Consider the following 14,205-nt stretch of genomic DNA (forward strand, 5'->3'; position numbering starts at 1 on the left):
CGAGTGAGCCACTGGCCGGCCCTAACGTCTAACTTTAGTGTGGTACATTTGTTACACTTATGAGCCAATATTGACACATTATTATCAACTTAATTTTACATTCGGGTTTACTCTTTGTGTTGTACAGTTCTATGGATTTTGCCAAATGAATAACGTCATGTATTCACCATTACAGTATCATACGGAATAGTTTTGCTGCCCTAAAGATCCTCTGTGTTCCTTCTATTCATGTTCCCTCTCTTCCTCCTATCTTGAAACCCTGGCAATCACTGACCTTTTTTTTCTTTTTTCATTACCTCAAATGAAATGTATCATTTATTTGTGTTGGAAATATTCAAAATCTTCTCTTCTAGCTAGTTGAGCGTATACAATAAATTGTGATTAATTAAAGTCACTCTGCATTGCTATAGAGCACTAGGTCTTATTCCTCCTATCTAGATATGCTATTGTATCCTTACCCAACCTCTCATTATCTCCCCTCACCCCCACTTCCCAGCCTCTGGTAATCATTCCACTCTCTACTTCTATGCAATCAATTAGCTTCCACATGTGAGTGAGAGCATGTGGTATTTCTCTTTCTCCTCCTGGCTTACTTTACTTTGCATAATGTCCTCCTCCAAGTTCATCCATGTCACCTCAGATGACAGGGTTTCATTTTCATCACTGAATAGTATTCCATTGTGTATATGTACCACATTTTCTTTATTCATTCACCTGTTGATGGACACATAGGTTGATTCCATATCTTGGCTACTGTGAATAGTGCTGCAATAAACATGGGAGTGGAAATATCTTTTCAATATACTAATTTCCTCTTCTTTGGATGTATACCCAGTAGTGGGATTACTGGACCATATTGTAGTCTATTTTTAATTTTTTGGTGAGCCTCCGTACTGTTTTCCATAATGGCTACACTAATTTACATTTCCAACAATAGCATGTGAGAGTTCCCTTTTCTCTGAATCCTTGTCAGCATTTGTTATTTTCTGTCTTTTTGATAATAGTCATTCTAACTGGCGTAAAGCCATATCTCGTGGTTTTGAATTGCCTTTACCTGATAATTAATGATGCTGAGCATTTTTTCATATACTTGTTGGCCGTTTGTATGTCTTCTTTTTGGGAAATGTCTATTCAGATCATTTGCCCATTTTTAATGGGATTATTTGTTTATTTGCTATTGAGTTGAGTTCTTTGTATATTTTGAATATAATAGCTTGCATGATGCATAGTTTGCAGATATTTTCCCCCATTCTTCAGGTTGTTTCTTCACTCTATTGATTGTTTTCTTTGCTGTGCAGAATTCTTTTAGTTTCATATAATCCCCTTTGTCTATTTTTGCTTTTGTTGCCTGTGCTTTTGAGGTCTTCCCCATAAAGTCTTTGCCCAGACCAATGTCCTGAAGCATTTCCTCTATGTTTTCGTCTAGTAGTTTCATAATTTCAGATCTTACATTGAAGTCTTTAATCTATTTGGGTTGATTTTTGTATATGATGAGAGAGAGGGGCCTAGTTTTTTTTCCTGCATTTGGATACCTGATTTTACCAGCACTTTTCATTGAAGAAACTGTCCTTTCCCCAGAGTATGTTCTTGGAGCTTTTGTTAAGAATCAATTGACTGTAGATATGTGGATTTATTTCTGGGTTCTCTACGCTGTTCCATTGGTCCATGTATCTGTTTTTATGCCAGTACCATGCCATTTTGATTGCTATAGATTTGTAGTATATTTTGAAGTCAAGTAGTGTGATGCCTCCAGCTTTGTTCTTTTTGCTCAGGATTGCTTTGACTATTTGGGTCTTTTTTGGTTCCATATGAATTTTAGGATTGTTTTTTCTATTTCTATAGAAAAGGTCATTGGTATTTCAATAGGGATTGCATTAAATCTGTAGATTGCTTTTAGTAGTATGTTCATTTTAACAATATGAGTTCTTCCAGTCCATGAACATGGAATGTCTTTCCATTTCTTGTGTATTTTTCAATTTCTCTCAGCAGTGATTTATAGTTTTCCTTGTACAGATCTTTTACCTCCTTGATTAAATTTATTTCTAAATATTTTTCGTAGCTATTGTAAATAGATTTGCTTTCTTGATATCTTCTTCAGCTTGCTCATTATTGCTGTATAGAAATGCTACTGAATATTGTATGTTAATTTTGCATCCTGCAACTTTACTGAATTTGTTTATCAGTTCTAAGAGGTTTTTGATGGGGCTTTTAGGGTTTTCTATTTACAAGATCATGTCAGCTGCAAACAGGGACAATTTGACTTCCTCCTTTCCAGTTGGGATGCCCTTTCTTTCTTTCTCTTGCCTAATTGCTCTGGCTAGGACAATAAATATATTTTAAAATTTATTAGTGAGTTCCCAAGAAAATAAAGGTAATCCTCCAAGAGCATCTCCCAGCAAAATAAAACAATACATAACAAAAAGGAAACCTGTCTAGGCTGTAGCACTAGATATTAAAATTAATAAAAATGTTAGTTTCCATGTTAGACTTGCTCACATGGATCTGTGGATGGAATTTTTAATTTCCTTTTGATCAAGTAAACCATAAAATTTAAGTGGCTCCAGATTATTAATGTCCTCTGGAGTTCAGCAGAAGCAAGTCAAATCCTCCTTGGAGGAAAGCATCTTCATTCAGGCTGCTGGATTAAGTTCAGCCAAACATAAGCTCACAAAAATATTGACTAATATATAAAGATTCAAACTGCCATGAAGAAGAATCAGCAGGAACAATAATCAACAGGTTTAAATTTTTAAGGACTTCAGAGTTTGGAATAATTAGATAAAAAATCTAAAGAAACTATTGTAAAATGTTTAAATAAATAAAAGATGGAATAGAAAAACTGATCAAAACAAACAAACAAACAAAACTGCTCAAGAATAAGAGATTATCATAAATGCCCCAATAGATTTAGGACAAAAGTAGAATAACAAGAAATAAAAAAAGTATGTAATCATTAAAATTGCAATTCTTGGGATCCAATCAAGATGGCGGAATAGACGGTCCCCAGAGTCTCTCTCTCCCACAAATCAACAAAATTTACAATTATAAAAATGTAACATCAGCCAAGCCAGGGCTGCTGGAGCTCAGGGGAAGAGGAGAGACCTATGAAGTTCGTGAAGGCGGGAGAAACTACGATGGGACCGGCCCGTGGCTCACTCGGGAGAGTGTAGTGCTGATAACACCAAGGCCACGGGTTCGGATCCCATATAGGGATGACCAGTTAGCTCACTGGGTGAGCTTGGTGCTGACAACACCAAGTCAAGGGTTAAGATCCCCTTACCAGTCATCTTTAAAAAAAAAAAAAAAATAGAAACTACGATGAGAGAAAGAAAAAGCTGCTCTGAGTGTTTTGAGCTGTGGCTGCTTTAAGGCTGGAGCTGATGAGTGTATGGAGCAGGAGCCGACAGAATCCCCAACCATGCCCTTCAGATGGAGTTACTTGGAGCCAGCAAGAGAGAAGAGGGCCTTGGCGGCCCCCAGGACAGGAAGACCACTAATAGGGTTCACATGGACCCACACAGGAGCGAGGAGCCAGAACAACTGAAAAAAGGGAGCCACTCAGAGGCTGGTGAGTCATCGCAAGGGACTGGCACAGGGCCCATCCCATGGGAAGTGTTTGCAGCACGGGCATTGGGGGAGAGAGGCCCACCAGGGGAACACTGGGACACAGCAAGGACAGCCGACCTGCCCCCCAATCAGTGTAGGACAACTCAGAGGAGACTGGTCAGGAATGCAGAATTGCATGGGGTGCAGTTAGATGAAAAAACTCAGACCCAGATCAGAGATTCTACAGAACACAGATCCACTGGGTCTCTGGAGAGCCGGAAGTGCCTATAAGGTCAACCATTAAACCCTGAGCTGCACAAAATGCCTTTCCTAGGGAAACAGCAGCAAAGTAGCAATTTAAACAACCACACAGCTCAAGTACTGGTTCCCACAGGAAGTTCCCCGTGTTAGAAGCAAAGCACAAAAAATTAGTTCTGGCCCAGGCACACCACCAGCACCTTGGGGCCTGCCTGGGAACTGGAGGCTTGGTTTGGGGACCGGACTCCACTCCTACTTCCAGACAAACTGCACCAGTGCCTTGGGGTCAGCCTAGGGACCTGAAGCATGGAGAAGTGGACTGGACCCCCCTCCCACAACCAAGCCCACCACACCAGCACTTTGGGGCCTGCCCAGGGACCTGAGGCAAGGAGAAGGGGACCAGACCTCTCTCCCACAACCAGGCACACTGAGCCAGCACCTTGGGGCTCACCCAGGGATCTGGGGTATGGAGTTGGGGACCAGACCACGCTCCCACAACCAGGCACAACATGCCAGCACCTCAGAGGCCACCCAGGGACCCAGGGTATGGAGAAGGGGACCAGACCTCTCTCCCACAATCAGGCACACCAAGCCAGCACCTTGGGTCCCACCCAGTGAACTGAGGTATGGAACCAGGAACTAGACCCTCCTCCCACAACAAGGCACACCATGCCAGTACCTCGGGGCCCACCCAGGGACCTGAGGCAAGGAGAAGGGTACTGGACCTCTCTCTCACAACCAGGGACACCATGCCAGTACCTCGGGGCCCGCCTGGCCCAGAGGCATGCAGAAGGGGACTGGACCCTCCTCCCACACCAGGCACAAAATGCCAGCACCTCGGGGCCCGCCCAGGGACCCAGGACATGGAGAATGGTCTGGACCCCTCTCCCACAACCAGGCACATGCCGCCAGTGCCTTGGGGCCTGCCCAGCAACCAGAGGCATGGAGAAGGGGACCAAACACACCCCACAACCAGGCATACTGCCAGTGCCAAGGAGCATGCCAAAAACAGCATCTCCATGTGGGTGGCCCACCACAGCCACCACAATAACCATGGCTGCTGCAAAAGTGGCAGATGCCACAGCCACCATGCAGATGGTCCGCCAACCACTGGAGGGCATTCACACAAGAAGAGTCACCAGCAGAGACAAAGAAAATAAGAGGATGTCTCCACAAAACCCATTTCAGAGTGACAAAAGCATCTGCTCTATGATAATATTGGGGGACCTGATCACACCTCTCAGCACTGGACAGATCATCTAGGCAACAAGTTAACAGAGTAACCATTATTCTTTCAGAAGGAGAGAAGAAATCTAGGGCAATTGGGGGGGGGACGGGGAGGGAATGGGGGAAGGGGAGAGGTTGGACAAGGGGCATAAAGAATAATTACCATTTGTAACAATATATATGCTAGTAATATTGATTTAATCAACATATCTCAATGTTCAACCCCCAAAATATGTATAATCGATTTTGATTCAATAAATAAAATAAATTTAAAAAATAAATAAAAATAAAATTGCAATTCTTGATTAAACAGAAAATGCTGCAGAAGAGAGAATTTGTATATTGAAAGATGGATCTGAAGCAGTTCTGGAGAATGCAGCAGAGACAAGCATATAGAAAGGTTAAGAAACAAAGAATGAGGAGGTCTAACTTATGTCAAATTGGAACCCCATGAGGAGAGAAGAGAAAAAAATGGGAGCAAGGCAATATTTAAAGAGAAAATGACTGACAATTTTCAAGAGCTGAGGAAAGACAATACTCCACAAATATAGGAAGCACAACATATGCCAAGAAGGGTAAATATAAAAAAATCTATATCTAGATATATCTCAGTGAAACTGCAGAACAATGAAGACAAAGAAACAATCTCAAAGGCTAGAGAGAAAGCATACAACATCTGCAAAAAAGCAGCAACTAAGGGCTGGCCCGTGGCTCACTTGGGAGAGTGTGGTGCTGCTAACACCAAGGCCACGGGTTCGGATCCTATATAGGGATGGCTGGTTAGCTTACTTCGGAGAGTGTGGTGCTGACAACACCAAGTCAAGGGTTAAGATCCCCTTACTGGTCATCTTTTAGGGAAAAAAAAAAAAAAAAAAAAAGCAGCAACTAAACTGGTAGCACACTTCTCAATAGCCACAGTGGAACCCAAAAGACATTGAATGATTCAAAGTGCTCAAAGATAGGAAGACAATCTGTAGACATAGAATTGTATACCCAGAAAAAAAAATTTATTTCTAAAACAAGGTAAAAAAAAGATGTTCTCAAAATAAATGAAAACTGAATTTACCATCAACAGACTCTTCCCTAAAGAAATTTCTAATGGATGTGAATCAAGAAGATAAAGAAAAATTATCCCAGAAGGAATATGCAAGATGCAAGAAAGAGCAGCAGTTTCTCAATAAGTTTAATCATGAATCCAATTAGCATCATATCAGACACATAGAAATGAGAGGGGATGGCTCACTAATTTGAAAAAGGATCTGCTACTAAAGAAAAAAAAAAAAAAGAAAAAGAAAAAGAAAGAAAAAAAAAAAAAAGAAAAGAAAAAAAAGATCTGCTACCAGCAATTCTACTTCTGCATGTACACCTAAAATAATTGAAAGCAGGTATTCAAACAAATATTTGTATACCAACATTCATAGCAGCATTATTCACAATAGCGAAAGGTGGAACAACCCAAATATCCATTAATGGGTGAATGGATACCCAAAATGTGGTATATACATACAATGGAATATTACCCAGCCTTCAAAAATATTTTCAGCCTTAATAAAATTCTTACACATGCTATAACATGGATGAACCTTGAGGACGCTTATGCTAAGTGAAATAAGCCACAGTCACCAAAAGACAAATATTGTACGAGGTACCTAGAATAGTCAAATTCATAGAGACAGAAAGTAGAATGGTGGTTTCCAGGGGCTGGGGAAGGAGGGAATGGAGAGTTACTTTTTAATGTGTATAGTATTTTAGTTTGGGAAGACGAAAAAGTTCTAGAGATTGGTGGTGGTGATGGTTTTGCAACAATGCAATGTACTTAATGCCACTGAATTGTACACTTAAAATGGTTAAAACAATAAATTTCATGTTATGTGTATTTTGTCACAAAAAATAATCTGCTAAAAATATGATTCTATGTATTGGAAAGGGCAAAAAGCATACACACACACATAGTACTCTTAGGTGATTTTTATTTTCTTGTATTTTATATTCTTATTTTTATCTGTATTTTCTGATTTTCCTAAAACGAATTCATGAAATGAATATGGTAATACTACATTTCAGCTTCTCCTTTTCCCTCAGGACATTGCCCAGAGATGTAGCAAATTCTCTCTCCCACCTGCCACTACCCTAACCTGGAAATCTACTCTGTGTGACTCCCTCCTGGTTTCTTGCAACTGTAAATAGGCCTGCTGGCATCACCTTTGATACTTGATTGAAGCATCAGCTCTTGGAGTTCCAATATGATGAGTAAGATTTTGACAGACATAAACCTGAGAGAGAGAGTTCGGACAGGCCGAGTGGCCTTTCTTTTTCTGTTTTTGCTCCCAGGCATCAGCATCATCAACAATGATAAAAGCTGGTCTTTTTCACACTTGATAGTTCACAAAGCACTTTCACAGTAAATCCTCACAATCCTGTGTGTTCTGACTTATTGTGCTGGTTTTGCAGATGAAGAAATAAAATGTCCTCATTTTCTGTCTGGATGTGAACAATGAACATAGAGTGATAGGATCCCTTTTTTCCGGTGGCAGTGCAGGTCCCTCCCTCTGGTGCGAAGTTGCTCCAGCTCATAGGGAACCCTTATCTCTGCTCCTAGCTGCTGAAAAACAAACCCTCACCAGAGGGGGAAAGGGCACAACTATGGGCAAATAAACTGTCACTTTGGGGGATGGGACTGTACTCAACTCGAGAAAAGTCACAAAATAGACCCAAGAGTTTGCTCAGAGAAGAGTTATAGGGAAAACTTTGAAAGGGGTGCCATCCTCCATGGCCCTGCTTTTCCCTGCCCTTGGGGTTCTCTCCTTTTGAGACCCCAACCAGTGCCCAGGGCATGCTCTTCTTTAGGATTCCAAGCAGGTCAAAAGCACGCTTTTACTTGCTTATTCTTAGGGAACCTGAGAGATTGATGCTTTCACAAAGAACCATGCTGCCGCTAGCTCACCTGTCCTATCTATGGTCACCTGTCCCAGCAAATGGAATCCCTGCTCCTCATCTGTTCCTCACAAAGGACATTTCGGAGTTGTGTCCCAGAGTGTCCCATTGCCAGAACCTGAGTTGCCTGTCTGCACCCTCAAGGAAAGGGAGGCTGGGAAAGGGAACTTCTTTTGATTCTGCATTAGCATGGTGGGATTAAAAAGATTTTGAGCAGCTATAAATGATGTGCTAGACACATACAACCATAATGTGCTTTCTATCAGTGCAGAGCCCTTCTCTCTTTACTATGTCTAGTTAATATTGAAGATGTAATTTCTGTGGTCTCTTGGCCCCTCTCATCCCAGTGGAGCAGGCCACTGCTTTAAATTGCTTCCCCAGCCAGGTGTCCTACTTTTTCTTTTCTTTTTTTAAAAAAATTAATTATTATTAATTTTTTTTACATTCTAAGATGTTGCTGTGGAGCAGTTGGGGTGCAGGAGGAGAGAGGAAGGGGGAGGGGGATAGGGTGGGAGGATGAGGAAGTGGGGGGAGGTGGTTGAGGCCCGTGGCACCCCCGGGGGCTTCCAGTGGCAGCTCAATTGTGGCTGGGCTGGATGCAGACATGGGGGGGATGTGGCTGAGGCCCTCAGCTCCCCCCCCCAGCTTGGGAGCCCGGGGCACTTCTGGCAGCAGCCTGGTGGTCTTTGCTGGGCTGGGTGCAGATGTCAGGGGGGCATGGCTGATGCCCTCAGCCTTCTTCCCACTTTCTCCCCCTCTGCTACTTGGGAGCCCAGGGGGCTTCCAGTCCTTCTAGGTTTTATAGATGTTCTTTGGTGGTATTAGACCTTTACTGATTAATATCAAAAATTTTTCTCTGATATGTGGGTTTTTTGTTTTTTCTTTCAGTTCTGTGTTGGATTATTAGCTACCCCCACGACTTAAACTCTGCACTGGAACTAATTTGTTGTCCTTTTGGTACTTTGAAAATGGGGGAACTTCCTGTGGGGATCAGCACTTGAGCTCTGTGGTTGAGTTAAATTGCTGCTTTGATGCTGATTCTTGGGGAAGGCTTTTTGTGAAGCTCAGGTTTTAATGGTTGACCTTGTAGGCACTTCTGGGTCTTGTGAGGACTGGTACAGATGGGTTGTGTGAAACTCTGGTCTGGGACTGAGTCTTTTCAGCAAATTGCACTCCTGTAGTTCTATATTCCTGACCAGTCTCCACTGAGTGGTCCTGTGCTGACTGGAGGGCAGATCAGCTGTTTATGCTGTGCCCCAATGGTCCCCTGGTGGGCTCATCTCCTCCACTGCCTGCACTGTAAACACTTCCCATAGGACGGGCCATGTGCTGTTCCCTTGCAGTGACTCACCAGCCTCTGAGTGGCTCCTTTTTTCAGTTGTCTGTGGCCCCTCACTCCTATGTGTGTCCACAGGAATCCTGTTAGCGGTCTTGCTGCCCTGGGGGCCACCATAGCCCTGTTCTCCCCTGCAGCCTCCAAAAAACTTCATACAAAGGGCACAGCAGTGGTTTTTGCCAGTTCTTGCTCCGTGTGCTCACCAAGGCCAGCCTTAAAGTGTCTGGGGCTCAAAACAGTCAGAGTGATCCTTTCTTTCTCTCATCGCAGCTTCTCCCACCTTCATAAATTCTGTAGGTCTCTCCTGTTCCCCTGGGTTCTAGCGGCCCCAGCTTGGCAGTTGCTTTTTAATAGTTGTAAATTGGTTGATTGTGGGAGAGTGATGCTGGGGACCGTGTGTACTAGTCAGGGTTCTCCAGAGAGACAGAATAAATAGGCTATGTTACAAGTATATGAGAGGATTTATTAGGGGAATTAGCTCACACGACTGTGAAGAAAAGTCCCACAATAGGCCGTCTATAACCTGGATGCCAGTAGCGTGGCTCAGTCCAAGTCCAAAGGCCCCAAAACCAGGGAAGCTGATGGCGTCCTTGGTGTAAGTCCTGGAACCCAAAAGCTGAAGAGTCTCTAGCTCTGATGTCCACAGACAGGAGAGAAGAGTGTATCCCAGAGAGAGCTTCACCTCTTTCCTCTGTCTTTTGTTCTCTCTGGACCACCAGTGGATTGGATGGTTCCCACCCACACTGAGGGTGGGTCTTTCCCACCCAGTCCACTCAGACTCTCATACTAATCTTTGCTGGAAACACCCTCACGGACAATCCTAAAAAGATAGCTTTACCAGGTTTCTCAGCATTCCTTCATCTAACCAAGTTGACACCTAGAATTAACCTACACACCGTCTATTCTGCCATCTTGACCAGAAGTCTTTTTCTTTACAGGTATAAAGAGGATAGCCTAATAGTCAGGGGTAGAAATTCTGGAGTCAGGCTACCTGGGATTGAATTCTACTCTGTCAATTACTTACTGTTTGACCATTAGCAACTTACTCAACCTCTCTGAGTTTGGTTAATTATTTGGATTGTGTTTTTGTGAGGATAAAATGAAATAAGGCATAAAAGAACACAGCACATTTCTGGGAATACAGCACATGCTCAATAAGTGATACACATTATCACAATAAGCATTATTAGTTTCCAATTTGAGGAACACTTCTAGTTCACAGTTTATTTGTAGAGCAGAGAAAACTGATTTAACTACTGTTCAGTGAAATAGCTGGCTCTTCCTTCTCCTGATGAATTCGCAGCCCCACCCTTTCCTCCCAGAGCCCTTTCAGTGATCACTGCTCAGGTAGTCTCTCTCCTCTCTCCCAGAAAACTGTCCTGAGGGAGAATTGAAATCAGGGTGTCCCTGCCTGTGGTCTTGAGTAGAGGGCTTCAATCCGGGGCCTCTGGCTTCTCTGATGAAAGGCAGTTTATGTTTGTTGTCTGGGGCAAAGGCATTCCACAAGGTTTTATAAAAAGGTCGTATTGTTGACCCAAGGATGGGCTCCAGGCTTGAGGCAGCCACTTTGGGTGCCATCAGCCACAGTCCTCAGCCTGCCTCTGATTGAAACTGCAGCTGTGGTGGGTGGTCCTATGACCCTGCCAGCATGGCATGTATGAGGCCTTGTGTCTGCTTTTCTCTCTCAGCTGACAGTGTGGGGAGAGGAGAGTTAATTCTCTGAGGGCAAAACTCAACCAATAGAGGACAGGCTTCCCACCCATCCTCCTGTCCTTTCTGAGGTGCAGTCAACAGTTCTTCAGAGGGTCTGTGGCTGCACTGAGCTCCACATCAGTAGCTGGACCAACATGTACCTTTTCATTGGCATTTTCTCTTTCCCTGACTCACATTTTCTGTTCCCTCCTCCTGATCCCTGGGACCACTCCTCAGGAAGTCTCAAATCCAGCTCTCCAGCACAGCACTCTTTTGAGGGAACACAATCCCAGACACACCCTTTGCCCTGTTTCCTCCTCATTGTTTCTCTTTTGAATATCTTTGTGACTAGGATCCCTATCTAGAAGGAAAGAGGAAGGAGGAGAAAGGAAGGGAACAGAAATGCATCTAACACACATGGGGCCTACTTGTGTACTGGCACCTAGGATGTGCTAAGGACTCTGTCATCTGTCATCTCTTTTGAATTTTAGCAACAATAAAAAATAATATGTGAGGCAGATTATTATTACTCCGTTTTATGGATAAAGAAACTGAGGAAGCCCTGAGAGGTTAAGTAATGAACCCAAGGTCACACAATGACATTGTGATAGAGCAGGGTTTTAAACACAGATCTATGCTCTTTCAGCTACCTTCCTTTTTGGGTGAGGCCCTTTGATAGAATCTGATAGAATCAATCAAGTAAGGCTTAGTTTTTGTAATTACATATTTTAAAATCTTTATTGAAGTAGAGCTGACATTGAATAAACTACACGGGGCTGGCCCATTAGCTCACTTGGTAGAGCATGGTGCTGATAGCACCAAGGTTAAGCGTTCAGATCTCCCGTGCTGGCCAGCCACCAAAAAACCCCCAAACAAATAAACAATAAATTGCACATATTTCTTTCTTTTTTTCTTTTTTCTTTTTTTTAAAGATTACCAGTAAGGGGATCTTAACCTTTGACTTGGTGTTGTCAGAGCACCACACTCTCCCAAGTGAGCTAACTGGCCATCCCTATATAGGGATCTAAACCCGTGGCCTTGGTGTTATCAGCACCACCGTCTCCCAAGTGAGCCATGGACAGGTCCTTAAATTTTAAGTTGAGTGCCATTCTGAATAGCACGATGAAATCTTTCACTGTGTGTGAAGCTGTGAAAGGGGAAACCACACCTTCTCCCCTGATATGTAGGAGGACAGCTTGTTGGTGGGAAGATTGTGAGAGAATGTCCAGATCTCAGGTAAGGTAAAAAGGAGTTTCTGGGGAAGGGGTTGAGAAAACAAGAAGTTACACCAAGAGAATAGGGGTCTACAAGGTGGAAGGAGCAAGGTGAGGGTAAGGGGATGGGCTTGTTCCAGCGGAGAAGTAGGGATGGAGTAGAGAAGAAGATAGCAGACTGCAATGATGGTGGATTCCCTGGGTGGAGGGAGAATGTTAATAGGAGGTGGAATGGAGGAATAGCCTTGCTTCCTTTCTTCCTTTAACAAATACTTACTAAGCACATTCAAAGTGCAAGGCACTCTCATGCATTAGGGAAAGACAAAGATGAATCAGATGTGGACACTGCCCTTAGAAGTTTACATTCTGAGGGGTGACATGATTTTGTTTTAAAGATGTAACATCTTTTGCCTGATTAGTTTTTAAGTTCCCTTTCTATGTAGTAATCCACATCATGTGAATTTTTGTGGGAGTCTACCTTTCTTTAAGGAAGCCAAGAGGCCAGATATTTCCTTACTCTACTCAGCCTGGCAGACCTTGCATGGAAATGGTACCTTGGTTCCTCCTTGGGACTTGAATCATGAGAAAATGATGCGGGGGTGCATGGACAGCTTTGAATCAATTAATTGCAGCATCTAGCAGTGATGGGGCACTGGCCAGTGTCTGATGGTAGCTATAGTAACATCCTAACCAGACTGTTCTTGAACATAACCTTGGCTATGGTATCTGCAGTGTAGTTTCTTCATTTCAAAGCCTAGTCCTCCCATCTTTCCTTTTATTCTGTCAGCTGACTCTCAGATGTAACCAAGATTCCTGATTTTTTGAATAGCAGATAATAACTGTAGTGGATTGAATTATGTCCCCCTAAAACTCCCTAAAGCTTGATTGTTTCCTCCAAGTTTTATTTATTAGAAATTTAGCCTCCATGTCACTATTAAGAGGGTGGGAAATCCTATTATGGTAATTGAAAGGTGGAGCCTTGAAGAGGTGATTGGATTGTAGGATCATGCAGTAGGGAATGGATTAAAAATGGTGGTCAAGGGCATGGTTCTGAGGGCTTTAAAAGAGGAGAGTTTCTCTTTCTCTCTCTGCTTCCACGATCTTGTAATGTGAGGCCCCTGTGTCATTGTCACCACCACCAGATGGACTTTGGACTTCCCAGCCTCAGAAACTGTAAGCAATAGGGCCAGCCCGTGGCTCACTCGGGAGAGTATGGTGCTGTTAGCACTAGGGCCACGGGTTCGGATCCCATATAGGGATGGCCGGTTGGCTCACTGGGTGAGCGTGGTGCTGACAACTCCAAGCCAAGGGTTGAGATCCCCTTACCGGTCATCTTTTAAAGAAAAAAAAAAAAAAAAACGAAAAAAGAAACTGTAAGCAATACATGTAATTTTTCTTTATAAATCACCCAGTTTCAGGTATTCTATTGTAGCAACACAAAATGGACTAATACAATAACTTAAACTACTTTAAGCATAAATGGGAATTTATAGAACATAGACAGAGGTATAGCAGTTAGGGGTCGTTGAGATGAATTTAATAAAGGAACCATTTACAAAGTTGTGGGCAGGTATAAGAGAAACTAACAATGACTGGTGAAGCACCTGAAGTCAAGCAACATCAGGAAATCTTTCCACCCCCAAGCGGAGGGTGAACAACACTGTTAGGAACTAAGGCAGTTCTTGGTAATTCAGCTCATGAATTAATACTATTAAAACCAATTAGCTAAAATCTCTAATGTCTGTGTGTTAGTCCAAGTTTCAGAGGAAAAGAATTTAATTGGCTCAGCTTTGGTCAGCTGTCCACTCTATATCCAGTCAGCTCCAGCCAGGGTCATGTAGCAGAGGCGAGGAATAGACGAGGATAAACACATTCCTACAACACTTTCTCCTTGACTGATGAACATGCACATCTTCCTATGCTTATACTTCCAAAACCCTCCCAGGTGGTAGTAGAGAGAGAAGAATCACAGGCCTAAGAAAGGGCCTGTGTGAACCT

Source organism: Cynocephalus volans, chromosome 3 (genome assembly GCF_027409185.1).
Source record: "Cynocephalus volans isolate mCynVol1 chromosome 3, mCynVol1.pri, whole genome shotgun sequence".
Lineage (NCBI taxonomy): Eukaryota > Metazoa > Chordata > Mammalia > Dermoptera > Cynocephalidae > Cynocephalus > Cynocephalus volans.